This window comes from Panulirus ornatus, chromosome 37 (assembly GCF_036320965.1).
Source record: "Panulirus ornatus isolate Po-2019 chromosome 37, ASM3632096v1, whole genome shotgun sequence".
Lineage (NCBI taxonomy): Eukaryota > Metazoa > Arthropoda > Malacostraca > Decapoda > Palinuridae > Panulirus > Panulirus ornatus.
Genome location: NC_092260.1, coordinates 24,717,011 through 24,735,429, shown reverse-complemented (window position 1 = coordinate 24,735,429; position 18,419 = coordinate 24,717,011). Strand labels below are relative to the sequence as shown.

Sequence of the window (18,419 nt, the reverse complement as noted above, 5' to 3'; positions counted from 1 at the left end):
TACACTTATGGATCTCTTATCTCTCTCTCTCTCTCTCTCTCTCTCTCTCTCTCTCTCTCTCTCTCTCTCTCTCTCTCTCTCTCTCTCTCTCTGTCTCTCTCTCTCTCTCTCTCTCTCTCTGTCTCTGTCTCTCTCTCTCTCTCTCTCTCTCTCTCTCTCTCTCTCTCCCACCAGCCCTCCGGGTCCCAACCCTCAGCTTCCTCGTCATCCACAGACATCACGATGCATAACTTAATCTCTCCTCCCCGAGCATCCTGTTTACACTCGTGTTAGAGGCGGGGTTAACGCTCCGCCTGATGGCTTCCCGAGCCGCTCTCTCGCCCCTGGGGAGCGCAGCGACGGTGGTACGACCCTTGAGCACGACGAAACAACCCTTGACCACGACAGTACGACCCTTGAGCACGACGAAACAACCCTTGACCACGACCGTACGACCCTTGAGCACGACGAAACAACCCTTGACCACGACCGTACGACCCTTGAGCACGACGAAACAACCCTTGACCACGACCGTACGACCCTTGAGCACGACGAAACAACACTTGAGCACGACCGCGCGACCCTTAAGTATTACAGCGTACGACCTCGTTTATAATTTCGTAAATACGTTTTTTTTCCCAGATTGGTCTATATTGATTATCACTCCTGCATAAGGACCTTTAGTGTTCTTATGACCAATATTGTCCCATTCTGTAATGAATAAAACTTGAGAGTGTGAAAAAATGCAAAGATTAAATACCAGATAATTGTCAATTATTTTCTCCGATTCGGAAGCGAGGCATAAAATACTTTATTGGCCCCTGAACTCCCGTTCTCACTAGGTTCGTAAGTCTTGAAATCTACAAGGGGGGACGAGCCTAAAATAGATAAATGCCAGCTTTCCCTAATGCCAGATCATCAACTCATTTCCGAGCAATGGTTAAAGGTTTAAAAGTCACATTTACGTAATGGAAGACTGATATCTGGTGTTCGTATCCCTTCTACTCATCCCTGAATAGGATCAAGAGATTTTGCTATAATCTTAACTGTACAATAAACGAATCAATTATGTACAAATCATAGGTATATTCCACTGTATTCTTTTATCTATTTCATACCCCTTTCGCTAACGACTGTGATGGTCTGAGGTGGCAAGGAGTATGAAGATTGTTAACAAATATGGAAACAAGTACAGAAGGTGTCGAGAAAAGGGAATACATAAGATACTCATAGAAACGAAGAAACCAGCAAATACTTACATGTTAAAACACACACACACACACACACACACACACACACACACAGACACACACACACACACACACACACACACACACACCACAAAGAATTCAAAGTGACAGACTAACAACGATACACACGCACAAAACAAGCAAAACACCTAAAAACAGATCCCAACATACCAACAAACACCACCACAAACAAACACTATGAAACAAGCGAAGACCGACATGCACGCAGATGTTCTCGGACTCTGAAGTGTATGAAAAATACATGCAAGACTTGAACTCACACAAACACCTCGAGTTTGCCAAAGCAACCTGGTCTCCTCGGCTCAAGATCCAAAAAGAGTTGCTGGAGAGGGTTCACAGGAATGCAACAAGAATAATATCAGTATTCAGAGGAATGACCTAAGTGGAGAGGAGTTTTTAAACCCTCAACCTTCCCCACAACGGAAAGAAAGGAGGAGTTAGGGGAGATTCCATAACCAAGGGTATATAAGAACGGTTCTTCCATACTGGAACAAGAGAATCCAGAACACGAGGGCACAACCCGAGGATGAGTAAGAGGTGAGGAAGCCAGTAAGTAGCAAGTGTTGGGGACATCTGGAGCAAACCAAACCACAGAGAGAGAGAGAGAGAGAGAGAGAGAGAGAGAGAGAGAGAGAGAGAGAGAGAGAGAGAGAGAGAGTAAACACGACAGACATTGGAAACTTCCAGGAACTATAACGTAGGGATGAGATACGAGGCTGCGTGAGTGTGATCAAACGCAAGCACACAGAGAGACGGCTACACACGAAGAACAACACATTACAACCGTCAACGTGTAAAGACAACACACAGAGGCTAACATTGACAAATGACAGCACACTAACAGACAACAGTCCACAAGCACACATAAGCACTCACCAACCCACAAACAATCACAAACTCAAGACAAAGAAAAACACCAGCGCACATAACAAACCAAAACACTTTAACAAACACAGAGATTGACAAACACACTAACAAATGCCACACCGCACGGAAAGAGAAAGAGACAGACCATCCCACGAACACACACACACACACACACACACACAGATAGACAGACAGTGGCAGTCCGACCTTGAACACAAGCCTATCACCAGCTGCCCCATTGTCTAGCCTACATCTATGCTAATTTGTCGACCATCGTCCTCAAAGATACACCTAACTGATAGGGGGTAAAATCGTGTCTACAGGATGAAGGAGGAGGAGGAGGAGGAGCAAGATAACATTCCACTTTCAGTACGAATTTATAAGGGCTTTTTTATTTGGTATGATGGCTTCTCGACTCTCTTGACTTCTCTAAGTGAATTATCAGTTGCGTTAAGTATCCCCCTATTAGGCTGATGATTACGTGGATGGATATGAAAAGCCGGGGTTTATATCACATAGGTGTGGAAAAAACCACAATCAGGTCCCACCGAGACTCGAACTCGGATCTCTGGATTCAAAGTCCAGGGTGCTAACCATTACACCATGGGACCCCGTAGTGCTCAAGGGTTGTGCACGTGTTGCTTTATCTACATACATTCATTCCTTTCACGAATTACAGATACAAATTATAATTCAGATTCGCTTCATGAGTTGTTTCCAGCTGTAGGCGATGCGATGACGTTCATAAAATTTCCCGAACTCTTTGCTACAGTGTTTACCTGAGACTCATTAACTAACTTATGATATGTTTGAAGTCTGATTTGAATTTTAATGTACCATGCAATCTATGTTTTTTTTATCCTCACTAATTTACTTGAGGTTCAATTCGTATATATATATATATATATATATATATATATATATATATATATATATATATATATATATATATATATATATATATATGTACAGAGAGAGAGAGAGAGAGAGAGAGAGAGAGAGAGAGCCTTTCTTTACTCGTTTGATCTGCCTGCAGTGGAAAGCAGAACATCATCCAATGAACAAGCCACATTTCACACAGCTTTCAGTAAACAAATTAAGCCACTTGAAATCTCACATCTTTTCGTCATAGTTTTCCGAAAGAAAGAACACAGTTGATACGAATCTTTATATACAGTATTAAAAAAAAAAAAGCAAATACTGTGTTATGTTATTGAGATAAGCAAGCCACTGCACACAGCGCTGCCCATCCGACGCAGATTCGTTTGTGTAAGCAAATATACGAAATTAAAAAACAACAACTGATTAGAAAGTATCTCTTTTTCTTTCTCATATCAGTCTGTGATAAGAAAGGTGGTCCCTGATGAGACGAGTGAAACATACAATAAGAATTGGAATTTCTTGGAATGGGAACGATCTTGGAATGGGAACGATACACTCCCGTCCACGTCTGGTTGTGGGAATGAACACGGCCTGATATAGCGCTGTCGTCAGACAATGCTGTTTGAATCCCCCACGAGTGAAAGATCCAGATGATCTTACATGAGCGAGCACCAGTACTTGACCCTTCAAACTAATCCTGCTGACACAAACGGCTCTTCAGTATCTGACGATGTGTTTAGCGGAGGAGAATAATGATAATGTAATCAGACACCTAAATTTAGGCATTACTAGAATAAACTACAGACACACGCCATGTATAGCCACGCAAGCGATGATCGACCGAGTTAGAAATAGAATAGATATCCCTCAGGACTGCATGGTAGACCAGGGGGAAATACCAGAGGGGGCAGATAACAGTGCCTCGACCCCAAGAAGACATTTTCTGTTAATAGATTAAAGCTTCAGCCTTGTCTATCGTGGGTCTGGTGGGTGGGTGGGTGGGTGTCTGGTCGACTCGCTGGCTGGCTGTCCGACCCTAAGACGTTCCCAAGAAACGAGTTCTCACCTAATCAATAAGCCAGACTCTCCAACACTCCCATCACCACCACCACCACCAGCTCCACCAAGACCAGCAGAGCGACCCTCCTCAACCCGATCACCACAGGGTCCCATGGTGTAATGGTTAGCACCCTGGACTTTGAATCCAGAGATCCGAGTTCGAGTCTCGGTGGGACCTGGGAAGTCATTTAGCCTAAGCCATCGTGAGAAGACGACCTTTATAGAAGAGACGATGAGGATGAGTAAACTTTGAGGAAAGCTCAGCAGGTTTGGCGAGAAACTGATAAAGTCATGAGTTTGGTGGAGAGAGATAACCTGAAAGGGCGACGCGTGTCGCTTCGTGTGACTTGATCATTTCAAAGGTTTCTAACAGAAATGCGTCCATATTAAGCATCAAAATTGCCTAAAGAATTACCTAAAGCAAAAAAATTTAAGCTTCAAAAGAGGTCAATCCTCTCCTCGGCTTTGAGTGTGCAGGAGTCCCTATATTTCTTTTGAGAGTGTATTCGCTACGAAACTGAATATTCTCAACACTGAAACGAAAAATACAATCTGCTCATGATCACGGTCATCTAAAAGTCGCTTTCTCCTACGTTTCGTTATGCCAGATTCCTGTTTCACAACCGTGAAATCTTCGTGCAACTTACCCAAGGGTTAGTCACTCACAGCCTAACGTCTTTAAGTCGTTAACCTTGCTCATAGTTTCACTTAACTTGCATAAAGTCCGTTGTTTTTTTTTCTCTCTCTCTCTCTAAAGCGAGGTCCCACCGAGACTCGAACTCGGATCTCTGGATTCAAAGTCCAGGGTGCTAACCATTACACCATGGGACCTTGATGGTATGTAGAGTACCAACAGAAGATGACATACTTCTAATATTCACACGCAGCGTTCGGGACAGGATACATATAAACGTCACTGTACATTTCATGTGAAAACCTTGCTTAGAGGGGTGAATCCATGGGCCAAGAACATCCCATTTTCTCAGGAGCAAGGTTTATTAACCTGTTTGGGGCATCCCCTTCATATCTTCAGTAATTCTGTCAATTTCTTTTCCATTTTCTCCCTCGAAGAAAACATATCTAGATCATGTTTTTCCCTGGTTTTGGAGATTCTGATTCATATATACATCTATGCAAACGCTCTACACATGGTGCTTCATTTTTTATGTTATATAACTACACATATACAGTACGGAAGATGCACATAGCCATACTATCTTCGGCTTTCTAATATGTATTCATGTACAGGCGACCGTGACCTAAACGAATTCCATGGTGGTATTTCTTCACCTTTTCTCTCGCGCCCTTGCCAATTATTACCTAACACAAGAAGACGTGTTTTGCCAAAGGTTGTGCAACAATAGACGCTTCTTCAACGGTGCCTAAAAATCGCTCTGCTGCTTTGGCAAGCATATTCGTTCGCACAGCGACTTAGACGTGTTTACAACTCGCCTCGAAGGGTCTAGAAAAGGTATCTGTTGTTCCTTTAGTATATTTTCCTTATGTTGATAATAATGATAATAAATACACATAGATAATTCGATATGATAAACTAAAAGTACGACCCTTGAGTACGACGATACGACCCTTCAGTACGACCCTTGGGTTATGATGACCAGTTCTTTGACCTAATTCTTAACAAGGGTTTATAATCATAGGCCAGGCCGACTCTACCAAAAAGGTCGTACCGTCGTGCTGAAGAGTCGTGCGGCTGTACTCAAAAGTCGTACCGTCGTACTTGAGTGGGTGAAGGAAACTGTACATTTGCTCTGACACACAGCTGCGTCAGCACATGTTAGCTCGATATATTACTGTCCTTGAAGAGTTACTGTATGCGCAGGTGTCTCTCTCTCTCTCTCTCTCTCTCTCTCTCTCTCTCTCTCTCTCTCTCTCTCTCTCTCTCTCTCTCTCTCTCCCTAGCTAAATATATAATACCAAAATCCATCTATTTTTGTGCGATCTCCGAAGAGCGCTTCGCACGAAGAGACACACACATACACGAGCTAATACACACACACACACACACACACACACACACGCACACACACACACACACACACACACAAACGCGCTTGTAAGCAGGCTAGGGCACGCGTCACCAGAACCCGGCACATTATTCATTAATCCACACATCTAACTTATTTCTCTGCGACAGACGGACAGACAGACGAATTAGCTTAGCATATACAGACGTAAACAATTAATGACGCAAAAAAAAAAAACATCAATTCCTTAAGAAAGGAATTGTCTCGGAAACAAAAGATGAGAGGAATCGTCTCCGTCTCTTGTTTACTCGATAACCAGAGTCTACCTTACTCACTTTGTTACATTCACTTATTTGTCGCTGAGAATATTCTTTATCTGTATTTTTTCTAACATTACAGATACTATATTGCATCTTTATCACCAGTCCTTTCTGTCTGATCGAAGGAATGATGGTAAAATCCAACTCTTTTAAAACAAGAGGCAAAAATCCAGCAGAAATTTAAGGATGCAATACTTTACCTTCTTTTTGAGTTTGGTTTTATGAGTATTTTTGGGGGAGAGTAACCTCAACGTTTCTTATTCAAGCGTCATGATAACGGGTTCCAAATGGATTCGAACCTTTATCTCTGGGTTCTAAGGTCCAGCAGCACCACCACCACACTACGAGGGATTGATCTTGAGACAGTTATCATAATTGGTCAATTGTGGTCAAGGTTTCAGATCATATCTCAGGCTGGGTCACTCACACACGTCCTATTAATTAGCTCACGATACTCTGATCTAGGCAGACGAAGTACTTATCTGTGCAACACAGATGTTTTTCATATATATATATATATATATATATATATATATATATATATATATATATATATATATATATATATATATATATGCGGATGGACTCCGCGCTTAGGAAGTCGTTCTGTGAACAAGACAACCAACTTGCCGAAGACGAGGACCAGATGGTAAGTTGGGGAGAGGATACGCTCATCCTCAATCTTCTTTTGTTAAAAAAAAAAGAAAGAAAAAGACGTTGTCCAACAGCGAGAGAGAGAGAGAGAGAGAGAGAGAGAGAGAGAGAGAGAGAGAGAGAGAGAGAGAGAGAGAGAAGGGATGATTTATAACCCGCCTGGAGTTCCATTTATAATTGTCATTTTTTCTTTTTGATCTGAGGTCGACCTCATGCTTGCCCCTGCAGACACAGATATACAGTGAAGTGTCCCCCACCGTCACCTGGAATCTCGCCAGTCGTCAAACAGATCAGGACGCCAAGTGACACGGAGGAAGGTAGGTGTGTGTGTGTGTGTGTGTGTATATGTGTGTGTGTGTGTGTGTGAGTGTGTGTGTGTGTGTGTGTGTGTGTGTGTGTATATATGTGTGTGTGTGTGTGTGTGTGTGGAAAGATCATTAATGAATGTGTTTTCGTCCAAGGGGGAAAAATTAAAGCGCATGGGAAGGGGATGGGGTGGTGGTGGTGGTCTATCGCATGCAAGGTCGTTTTCACGTTGACTTAGCGAGTTAATTGGTCTTTACTTCACGTCATACATAGCATTACTTTGCTTCCGCTGTGGCCGATTCATTCCGGGGTTCATTTCAAGTTGTTTGTTGTAGATTATACCTATCTATAATCATCCTCCTGCTCTGAGAGATCTCTCGAATAGGTGATGACTGATACTGATCAAGATATGAATAACCCAACCGTCCTTGCAAGCAGAGAAAAGAATATCCACTCCACGTCCTACTGATCTACTTATCTTATCCCTCAGGTCGGCAAATGGGACTCTCCACCGAGACCTGAATTCTACTACACCTCCCATCCATATCTGCTGAGGGGCGCAAACCCCCTCTGTCAACACAGCATCTGTGTATACCTCGAGTTAACAATGCCAGAAAGATAAACAGATTAGCTTCATCGTGTCACACACACACCCCCTCTGTCTGACCTGGTACATGCATATCATTAGTAAGAATAACAACAGCATGTCGTAGATAATAATATTGACCCCAATGATCATCATGTCATATATGTATTAATCTAGAAGTTCCTATGTGTAAAAAAAGGAGGTTGTAAAGTCTTCAACACCGTATAGAATGTGCGAGCCACCACCACCACCATCTTCATCTTCACAAGACGTAGGACTATGAATCTCTAACGAGGCGCACCCAAGTCATACATGCAAGACCAACGCGGGACCAGCCCAGCAAGACGGGCGGGAGTACGTAGACTCAGCAAAAACACTCGAGCATATACGAGACGAGAGGTATCTATCCTCAGGTAGCAGGCGCTTTCCCTTAGCCGTCATACACGCCTTGCTATCAGTCTAACACAACACTGGGCAGCATCGTATACTCCGTCTGATCAACAGCTCATGAGAGAGACCCATAACTTCCCCACACTGTCATTGGTTAAAATGTGATGCCACTTTCACATCCGCCTCTCTCCCTTACTGGCGTTGGTCAGTCATGATATTACTTTTACGCCCCTACCTCTCTTGTCATCTAAGGCCAATTCCATTCATAGGTTAGTTACGGAAGAATGTCTTTGTACACGAAGGAATAGAGGCAGAAAAATGCAGTCACACCGAAAACACAAATCAAGCATAAGCAAACACAAAATAATGAATATCAAAACACAACAATAAACACGTAGATGCAACGTAAACACACACACACACACACACACACACACACACACACTCTCACTCACGTAGCTACCTGTTGCCGTAATCAGAATGGTCTTCTTATCAGTACACATCTTGTAAACACGCCAAATATATCTTAACATCATCATCATCATCTTACCGACAAAGATTTTATGTCATTCTTGTCTTTTTGTTGCCGAGCTCATAAAACAAATCGTTCAGGGATGCAGTAACGGCTACCAGTACTGATGATATATATATATATATATATATATATATATATATATATATATATATATATATATATATATATATATATATATATATATTCACACAAGATTACATGAAGGGTGATAAGATCCTTCGGTACGGCTGTACGACCCTTGTGCACGACGGTACGACTTTTGATAACGAAGGCCTGGTATTTTGAGTCTAAGGTCTCATAACTGTATAAATGAGTTTCTCAGACGTAGCGGGGTTGGTGGGTCATAGCGAACACGTGGTAAAACAGCCCAGCCAACAACACGTGGTAAAACAGCCCAGCCAACACGTGGTAAAACAGCCCAGCCAACACGTGGTAAAACAGACGATGGAAGGGGTGATGGAAGGGGTTGAGATCTTGGCACTCTTCGAGGGAGGAGGAGTGCCAAGATCGAACATATGTGGTACTATGGCAAGAGTGAGAAGCGAAAAAGGGAGGGAGGGAGGGAGAGAATATGGAAAACACAAAACGTTGGAAGGAAGACTTTGATAAATCAACTTGAACGAAATTTTGCCTTGATATTTGCTTCTTATATACTGTCCCTGGGTCTGATATTCTTCGATAGTGGTTTGAATTGGCGTATACATCCTCTACTTATAAGTTTCCCATACGTCGTTTCAGTTGGTTAGGAGACTTTAAGTAAGAGCCAAACGTACTCTCAGTGGCACTTGGGTCTTAAGGGACGTATGAAATCCATGTAAATATCTCGCTACAGTGTCATCCACGTCCCAGAAACTAAATGACTTCCCAGGTCCCACCGAGACTCGAACTCGGATCTCTGGATTCAAAGTCCAGGGTGCTAACCATTACACCATGGGACCTTGTGGTGAGGGGAACAGACCGGTCTGGCTAGCTATACACCTCACCTGAGCGAGTTCCTCGGGGAAGAAAAATGACGGCGTCAGAGAAGTGAACTTGTCACATTACTTACCCGTTAATGAGCTGATAATGACGGGAGGTTCTTATTGCTTAATCATGCGAGTTATTTTCTCGAAAGCAAATAGAGAGAGAGAGAGAGAGAGAGAGAGAGAGAGAGAGAGAGAGAGAGAGAGAGAGAGCTCATTATCATTCTTGAGGGGTCATTCATTTTAATTAGCATTCCTTACTGTGGGTGATCTAGTCTTTTTTTTTTCTTTTTTTTATCTTCTTTCTTCCAAGTTGGTTCTGAAGCCTTGTCTTCCCAGTTAGTGCGACAGTGTTCGTTGATACGGAAACTCTATGCCTGAAGCAGTGGCGAGCACCGGTTATTGACGTGAATGAACGAGAGAGGATGATAATGTAATCTGAGTCTCCACAAGGGGTCAAACAAGGTTAGATGGAGGCGCCAACATCAAGACGCTGGTTCGAATCCCGCCACAGCTCACACGTTCCGTTCTTTCTGTCAACTTATAAAGGTTAGCATCTCTGTCGTGTATGATCAGGGTCATCGAGAGGACTGAAACTACTTAGCAATGATTCATACATAATATTAAACAAACGATTCATACATAACACTGAAGCAACGATTCATACATAACATTGAAGCAATGATTCATACATAACACTGAAGCAACGATTCATACATAACATTGAAGCAACGATTCATACATAACACTGAAGCAACGATCCATACATAACACTGAAGCAACGATTCATACATAACACTGAAGCTACGATTCATACATAACACTGAAGCTACGATTCATACATAACACTGAAGCTACGATTCATACATAACACTGAAGCAACGATTCATACATAACACTGAAGCAACTATTCATACATAGCACTGAAGCTACGATTCATACATAACACTGAAGCTACGATTCATACATAACACTGAAGCTACGATTCATACATAACACTGAAGCAACTATTCATACATAGCACTGAAGCAACGATTCATACATAACATTAAATCAATGTTTCATACGTAACATTAAACCACATCATTCTAATTTAACTTCACTTGAATTTTGTTTTTCACGCGAACTATTTTACAAAAAAAAAAAAGATATACAGCGTTTTAGGTTATTGTTATAGTTTCAACATTATTTACAACAACTTTGCAAAGAGAGATCCTGCATATCAGTCTGTCTCATATGAAGGCATGCCAGACACGAAGCCATGCCAGACATTACGTAAAACTGGCGATGTGTCTAACGGGGGCTTTCTATTCATGTTTTCCGTCGACGTTTTTTTTGCCAGTGAGTCAGACAACAAGAGACTTACTCATGAAGCAAAGACTTGCACGTGAGCGCCCACACTCACTTACTCATCCACCGAAAAGCACACGCGCACACCCACACACACACACACACACACACACACACACACATGAATCACTCTCAGTTACATACACTCACACACACACACACACACACACACACACACACATGAATCACTCTCAGTTACATACACTCACACACACACACACACACACACACACACACACATAGACACACACATGAATCACTCTCAGTTACACACACGCACACACACACACACACACACACACACACACACACACACACACACACACACACACACACACACACACATGAATCACTCTCAGTTACACACAGGCACACACACGCGCGCGCGCTCCTAACACCAGACGAACATATAATTGTAGGTTTCGTGAACGCATGAAGCAGTTCGTGTCAAGATCCTCTTAGTTACCAGAAAGTTAAGTGCTTATTTTTTTTCCCCCTCTTTCGACTCGTAAATCTAATATGTTCAAGGATATCACAGTAGACGTGAAGGGTTAGGTTAAAGACCAGTCCGTCATACCTGAAGGTCGACCCATCAACATACACAGGTCATGATTATCGTCCGTAATGAATTGACTAATTGCATATCCCTCTAACGAGGCCAGCCTCATCTCCCTCATCTCCATAGGTCATGCAGTCACTGTAAACCCAAAATCGATGAACAAAGCAACATGAACAATAGAAGGGACAACACGCGTGTAGAAACTCTCTCCCCCATGACACACGAATTGTAATCACATCTCCATCCTCTAATTACCTGACAGACTGACCACTTCTGACACTCTATCGACGCTGGAGTTTCATCTGTGACCGACACAAAGGACGGCAGTATTAGGATCTCAAGAACACTACAGTAGAACCCTCTTTGTTCACTATCATGCCAGGACAAATACCATTCGATCCCACACATTGGCTTCTCCCCAAACTCCTCCTCCTCCTCCTCCTCCTCCTCTTCTTCTTCGAGGAGGTTGTGACTCACAGCTGGTTAAAAAAAAGAATGAGGAAGCAGAATATACCACGGAAATTCTAATGCCTTCTGAGGAATGTCGCTTGAGGCGGACATATCCCACTGCTCCCAGACATCATCAATAAGGCGAAACTCAGCCACAGAAGGAGTTACCCGGACCTGACCACCACCACAGCCATGTAGCACCATTGGTTGGAGGCTCATCCCTCCTCACTGCCTGTAGTAAGACGACAGCGAAACTCGTGCGATAACATAGACAAGAAGAAGAACCAGTGCATAATAGAAAGTCTAAGAACCGAAATTCACCCTTTTACTTTTATCTATCGCTTCTTATCTATACACATCGATCTATATACATTTCACCCACAAGGAACCGTTCTGTATTAATCTCTCGGTATCTTCCTCCTTTGTCTGTATCCTGCACTCATCGCATCCATTCAAACGAGGAGAGGGAGGCGGGGTGAGGAGGTTGGCAGGAGAGAGAGAGAGAGTTGTCAGTTTTCGCAACGAGTCCCTCATCATTCTGTCCCCCAAGCGGACATTATGCTGTCCAGCAGCTATAAAGGCCAGCATTACGGTCGACAGACTTTGCTCTAGACTTCGCCCGTGCTATCTGCTCTCCAGTTATATCTCGGTAGAAAAAAAAAGGGGGGAAAAAAAAAAGAGGTGGACTTTTGTGTAAACGGTGGAGCTTTCTGTTGACCACGAGGGTAACAAGATTTTGTTATTGCTAGCGTTTGTAAAGTCTCATAGCTACATTCCTCCTTTTTTTTCCTCTGCTTTTAACCTTTCTTTTTCTTTCCTCTCGCTTTCCTTCTTTTTCTCCTTTTTCGTTTTTCGCTTCTCTTTTCTACTTTTTTTCTTTTTTACCTTCTGTTTTTTCTTTCATTTTCTTTATCTCTCTGATTTTCCTTTCTGCGTTTTCCTTTTCTTTTCATTTTTTTTTTTTAGTCTCTCAAAGCCTGGCCTGACATCTGTCGCTGAAGGCTTTTCACTGAAGCCAAAAATAATGAAAAGATCCCGTTATCCTACTGTACTTCAGCGAGACGTATCTCCACACCAACCTTGTGAAATATACTTCCTAATCTATTACACAGTAAATCTATTTCCCCCCTTAAAGCTACCTTGATGTCAGGTTCACCTCGCGTCTGTGTATATAAATGTCACAGTACCTCATTCTGAAATCTAAAGGAATGAACATCAGGTCCCACCGAGACTCGAACTCGGATCTCTGGATTCAAAGTCCAGGGTGCTAACCATTACACCATGGGACCCCGTGAGAGAACGTCTGAGCAGAGATTGGATATCGAACGACTTTCCTCAGAGTATATCCAGTCGGATATACGAACGTATCATACCCAAGTGTTACATCACACTAGAGGAAGTGGTTATATACTCCACCAGATACTGTAGACGAAGTGGTCGTTTTACGTAACATACTTGGGGCACGTGAGTGAATGGGAACGTTCTTATTTCTTCCAAGAACCTACAATGTATCATCAAGTCTTGATAGTTAACTATTTCACAGGGAATAAGACCTCATCTTTTCACATGGTATCAATCGTTATCAGCATGGAAGATCGACTTTCCAATCGTCATATAAGGAAATAGAGACACAAAGAGACGGAACTTTCTCTACAGATTTCTAAGAGAAAAAAAGAAATTCTCTTCTCGCCTTCCTGGATGAAGTGCTTGTCTGCCATTACGTGCACTTTTTCCTCCATGCTTCTACGTCTTTCGGTCTGTGTCGTGTTAGTGTATCTCCAGAGATAAAGAAAAAAATATCTATCGACACATGACTGAGGTCTGTTTAGGTAGAAAGCAGTGGGTACATTTGGCTTATCTGTTCTGATAAATGATTATCATTTGTAAGTTGTTATGTGGAGAATCAATGTTCAGCATTTATGTTTACTTCTATGGATATTGCAATGCCTAGGGCGATATAGTTTTCGCCAGGTCACTAAGCAAGCACACACGCGTGCAAACAAACACTGAAATGCAAACACACACACACACACATACACACACACACACACACATTCTTACCCCCCATAAAAATGATATACTGGTCATTAAAGCTTTTGTAGTCATACCAAACAAACCACAAATGGATCTTCAGGATCCTTACGTACAGGAAAAGAAATATATTGTCTGTTCTTTTTTTATTTCCTCCTTAACTTTGCCGCTGTCATCCATATGATATACGATTCAGGGAAAAGAAAGATAGACAAGTGTTGATATCAGTCATGTGGGATTATGAGAGTACAAGATCATACTCCCCTAGCAAGTCTGATAATCATTATCTTTCACCATGATCCGGGAAGGCTCACTGATAACAAGACGTCATCTCAGATAACTTAATGAGGCGGGGTGATTACACTCCTCCTGAAGGTGTGGCGTAGAAAATGTTTTGTCGTGGAGAAAAATAGAAAGAATCATGTTGATTACCAGAGTTGTCAAACGAACAAGACTGTATAGAAGTTGATACTATATGACTCGTTCACAGGAAACATACCAGTATCAATTCGCCATGTCAATGTTTTCCTGCTTTCTTTTCATAATTACTACAACCGCCTTGAGCATGTAGCGTCAGGAACAGACGAAGAATGGCCTCATTTGCTCTCATGAACTCTCACCCATCATGTACAGTGTAATGAAACCCAGACCTTACCATCTACAACCGAGCCACACAGGCTACTCCACGGGTATTCCCATAAGAATCAATAACAAAGATATATTTACAACCTTTGTCAATCCCTTCTAAGAATCCCCGCGCGTCAGAAACTGATTCACTGTAAAAAGAAAGCGAGAGTGTGCGGAAATCCTCACTTCAGACGCGAACCTCTTGGCCTACAGTTAATGATTCTGCTCCCAGACGTGAACACGGCGTCCCGCTTCCAGAGGAGTTGTTGACTTGGGCAACTGTATCAACGTGACAGAATATATTCACCCATGATGGACCCCGAGTCCTTGACGCTGTTTGCTGAAGGAGTGGCAAAAGGGCTCGTGTAGTACTACAGAGAAGGAGGAGGAGGAGGAGGAGGAGGAGGACAGAGAAGAGATGGAGTAATAGGAAAGAGAAGGGGAAAGAGGAGGAGGAGAAATCATAAGATGGCACTATGTTTGGATGGAATGCTAATGGCATTCGTGTGGCACTAGAGTGAAGAATGAGATGGAGGACCCGTCAGATGGCACTGTGTGTAGAAGGAGTGTCAATGGCACTTGTGTAATGCTCGAGAGAAGGAGAATAAAGAATAAACACTGGGTAATGGAAGATAAACATCTTAGAATGAAGTGTTGTGGGCGAGATTATGCATAGTCTGTTTACCATTTAACCCCTTGCTTATTTACATAATGCTATTCAGAACTGTCTCATTAGACACTGTAACGCACCTGGGACATTCCTACATGTTGTGACGCCTATATTCATTATAATGAAGGACAACAGAATCACTATAGCGAGTGCTATCAGTTACCCTCATATCTCGTTTATCTGTTCACCTTCTCATTTATCTCTAACATTATCTATGAAAGACGAATATCCGATTAGATGTGGTCTACCTTACAAGCTGCTCGTGTCCTCTGTTTTTTTTTTTTATTGATATCTGGTAAAGCTGGATATCAGTAAATGAGGATTATCACATAAAGGAATAAATAGTATGACATCAGCTCTCCCTCCCCCCCCCCCAAAGAAAAAAAAATATATTAGTATATAAACTGTTAAACATGACATCAACCATCAATGGCTACGATATCAAAGAAAGCATATATCAAGATATGAAGCAACAAAGCTGGGATATCAACGATGATACATGATATCTAACCTAACCATAATGATATCAGATACTAATCACAGCATCAACTGATGAAGATCATGATATACAATGAACACAGAGAACAACAACAAGAACCAATACTAGATTTCAGTATCAGTTAACACAGCACCATCTCCTCCACAGTGACAACACATCTTACATCTTCTGTCCCTCAGGACTTGAGGAACGTAATATGTACGACCGTAAACAAGGTATCTCACCTCTCGCACCTTTGGACAAAACTCACCTACAATAACGATACGATTTCTTTCGCACGATTCAACCTTCGCCTCGAGGTACATTTGCATAGTGACTTTACCTCTCAAAGGTTTAGCAGCAATTTTATCCAGGTGGCTAAAGTGAAATCCCAGGTCCCACCGAGACTCGAACTCGGATCTCTGGATTCAAAGTCCAGGGTGCTAACCATTACACCATGGGACCCCTATAAGGTATGGGGACAGTTAAAGAGTTTCGAAAGACTACATTTAAGGAGGATCGAATACTTAAACTCGTTGACGACAATTAATTAGTACGTGTTGGAGGTAGATTTAGAGAGTATCATAACGATTAAAATGTTCTATCTCCAGTTAACAGCCTTATCATCGACGTATGGAGAAATCCGTGTGAATGAGCAAGTCTCTAATTACCACCTGTTGATGTACCACGCCCACGTTTTCTGTTTGTGTGAACGCCATTTGATGAATGGATGGAGTCCCCATCTTATGCATGATGTTGGCCAAAGTGAAGGTTTGGTTGCGTGTAATGTTGACATTGTTCAGGTTGGTTTGAGTATGATGCTGGCCAAAGTTCAAGTTGTTTATGTACATTGTTCATTAACCAACTCAAGAGCTCTTGTCCGTCGGGTAGGACACACACACACACACACACACACACACACACACACACCTATAAATGCACACAGACACACAGTTACACAGAAATACATGTACGTACATACACTCACGTGTGTATGTGATTTACTACAAAACAGACACACACACAAAGAAATATGTACGTATATAAGTATATGCTTGTGTGCGTGTGTGTGTGTCGTGTGTGTGTGTGTGTGTGTGTGTGTGTGTGTGTGTGCGTACACAATATCATTGTTTATCTGTTGCAACCTTGGCTATCATTACAAGCACAGCGCTGCTGCAGACGTTGTGTCTATGAAAACATGATATCGCTTTGTAAACACAGCGGTGAATGCTTTTGCATGCGTCCTTCTCGCCACCCCAGCAAGCACGTTTCCCTCTACCATGACCTTGGGGGGGATGGGGGGTTGGAGGGGGGGGTATCATTGGTCTGACTTCCAAGGGGTGGGACACCATGTGCATTTGCCTCCTCACTCTCCCAGAATCTTGGCACCGAATTCGTGTTTGAACGTTTCAGTCAAGTTTGTAATGAAAATAAGAGTTGAAATATATTAGTATCTACGAATCGCAAATGTAATTGAAAAGTTATATTACAAAAGAAGTTGGAGAGGTAATTGCATATAAACATTCACTTCTTTGTGTACTAGAGCAGCTATACGTACACACACACACACACACATATATATATATATATATATATATATATATATATATATATATATATATATATATATATATATATATATATATATACACATATCTGTTTACCAAATGGCGTCCTAGCTACGTCTCTTTGTTGTATATCAACTCACTTGTATTTCTTTCTTGTATCTCCCCTGATGATGTGATTATCAAACTTGGGAACTTATCGTGTTTCATTTCCCCGTGGACTCTATATATATATATATATATATATATATATATATATATATATATATATATATATATATACATATACACGCACACACTTCTAGCTTGTCATCGAATTGGTCCATCAATTACTGTCAGCTGTATAAGCCTACTAAACGCTAGTCATGACAATTACCAGCAAACACTGGGAGGTCATCTATCTTACAAATCTTACATACACTGGATAACTCTGAAGGAAAAGAACGACACAGATCCCTCTAGTGCTACTGAAGGATTCAGTTCAAAGTGATACTCGTGTAAAGTGAAAAGCTTACGTTGTTCAGTGTGAATTGCGGTCGCTTGGAAAAAAAAAAAAATGAGGGATTGTTTAGTGGGGAAAAGAATTATAAGCGGGACTACATCCGTCTTATATATTTGTTACAGTGGGATTCATTTGTTGCCAAGATTTTTTTTGTCTATAACAGCTGCGACGTTGGACAAGACGCAGATAAATTGCGACTCATTTGACAAACATACGTACTTATATTATTCTTTTTTAGATTGGATGCTACCGTTCATGATCTCTGGCGTTCACATTACGTGTATCATATATATATATATATGATACACGAATAGATACATAAAGATGATCGTATACCTAGCTTACGTGAAGTATTCCATCATATCGTCTATTGATCCCAAAAGGAAGTAGA

At 41.9% G+C, this 18,419-nt stretch overlaps 6 non-coding genes across 6 annotated transcripts; 1 reads left to right on the top strand and 5 right to left on the bottom strand.

Moving 5' to 3' along the window:
• Nucleotides 1–2,656: 2,656 nt before the first annotated feature.
• On the bottom strand, nucleotides 2,657–2,728 carry TRNAQ-UUG (transfer RNA glutamine (anticodon UUG)). Its single transcript has one exon. It is a non-coding gene; the product is annotated as a tRNA-Gln (tRNA).
• A 1,436-nt stretch (nucleotides 2,729–4,164) lies between these two features.
• TRNAQ-UUG (transfer RNA glutamine (anticodon UUG)) lies at nucleotides 4,165–4,236 on the top strand. The gene has a single exon. It is a non-coding gene; the product is annotated as a tRNA-Gln (tRNA).
• Nucleotides 4,237–4,817: 581 nt separating this feature from the next.
• TRNAQ-UUG (transfer RNA glutamine (anticodon UUG)) lies at nucleotides 4,818–4,889 on the bottom strand. Its single transcript has one exon. It is a non-coding gene; the product is annotated as a tRNA-Gln (tRNA).
• A 4,811-nt stretch (nucleotides 4,890–9,700) lies between these two features.
• On the bottom strand, nucleotides 9,701–9,772 carry TRNAQ-UUG (transfer RNA glutamine (anticodon UUG)). Its single transcript has one exon. It is a non-coding gene; the product is annotated as a tRNA-Gln (tRNA).
• A 3,600-nt stretch (nucleotides 9,773–13,372) lies between these two features.
• Nucleotides 13,373–13,444, bottom strand: TRNAQ-UUG (transfer RNA glutamine (anticodon UUG)). The gene has a single exon. It is a non-coding gene; the product is annotated as a tRNA-Gln (tRNA).
• Nucleotides 13,445–16,354: 2,910 nt separating this feature from the next.
• On the bottom strand, nucleotides 16,355–16,426 carry TRNAQ-UUG (transfer RNA glutamine (anticodon UUG)). The gene has a single exon. It is a non-coding gene; the product is annotated as a tRNA-Gln (tRNA).
• Between the last annotated feature and the right edge of the window lie 1,993 nt (nucleotides 16,427–18,419).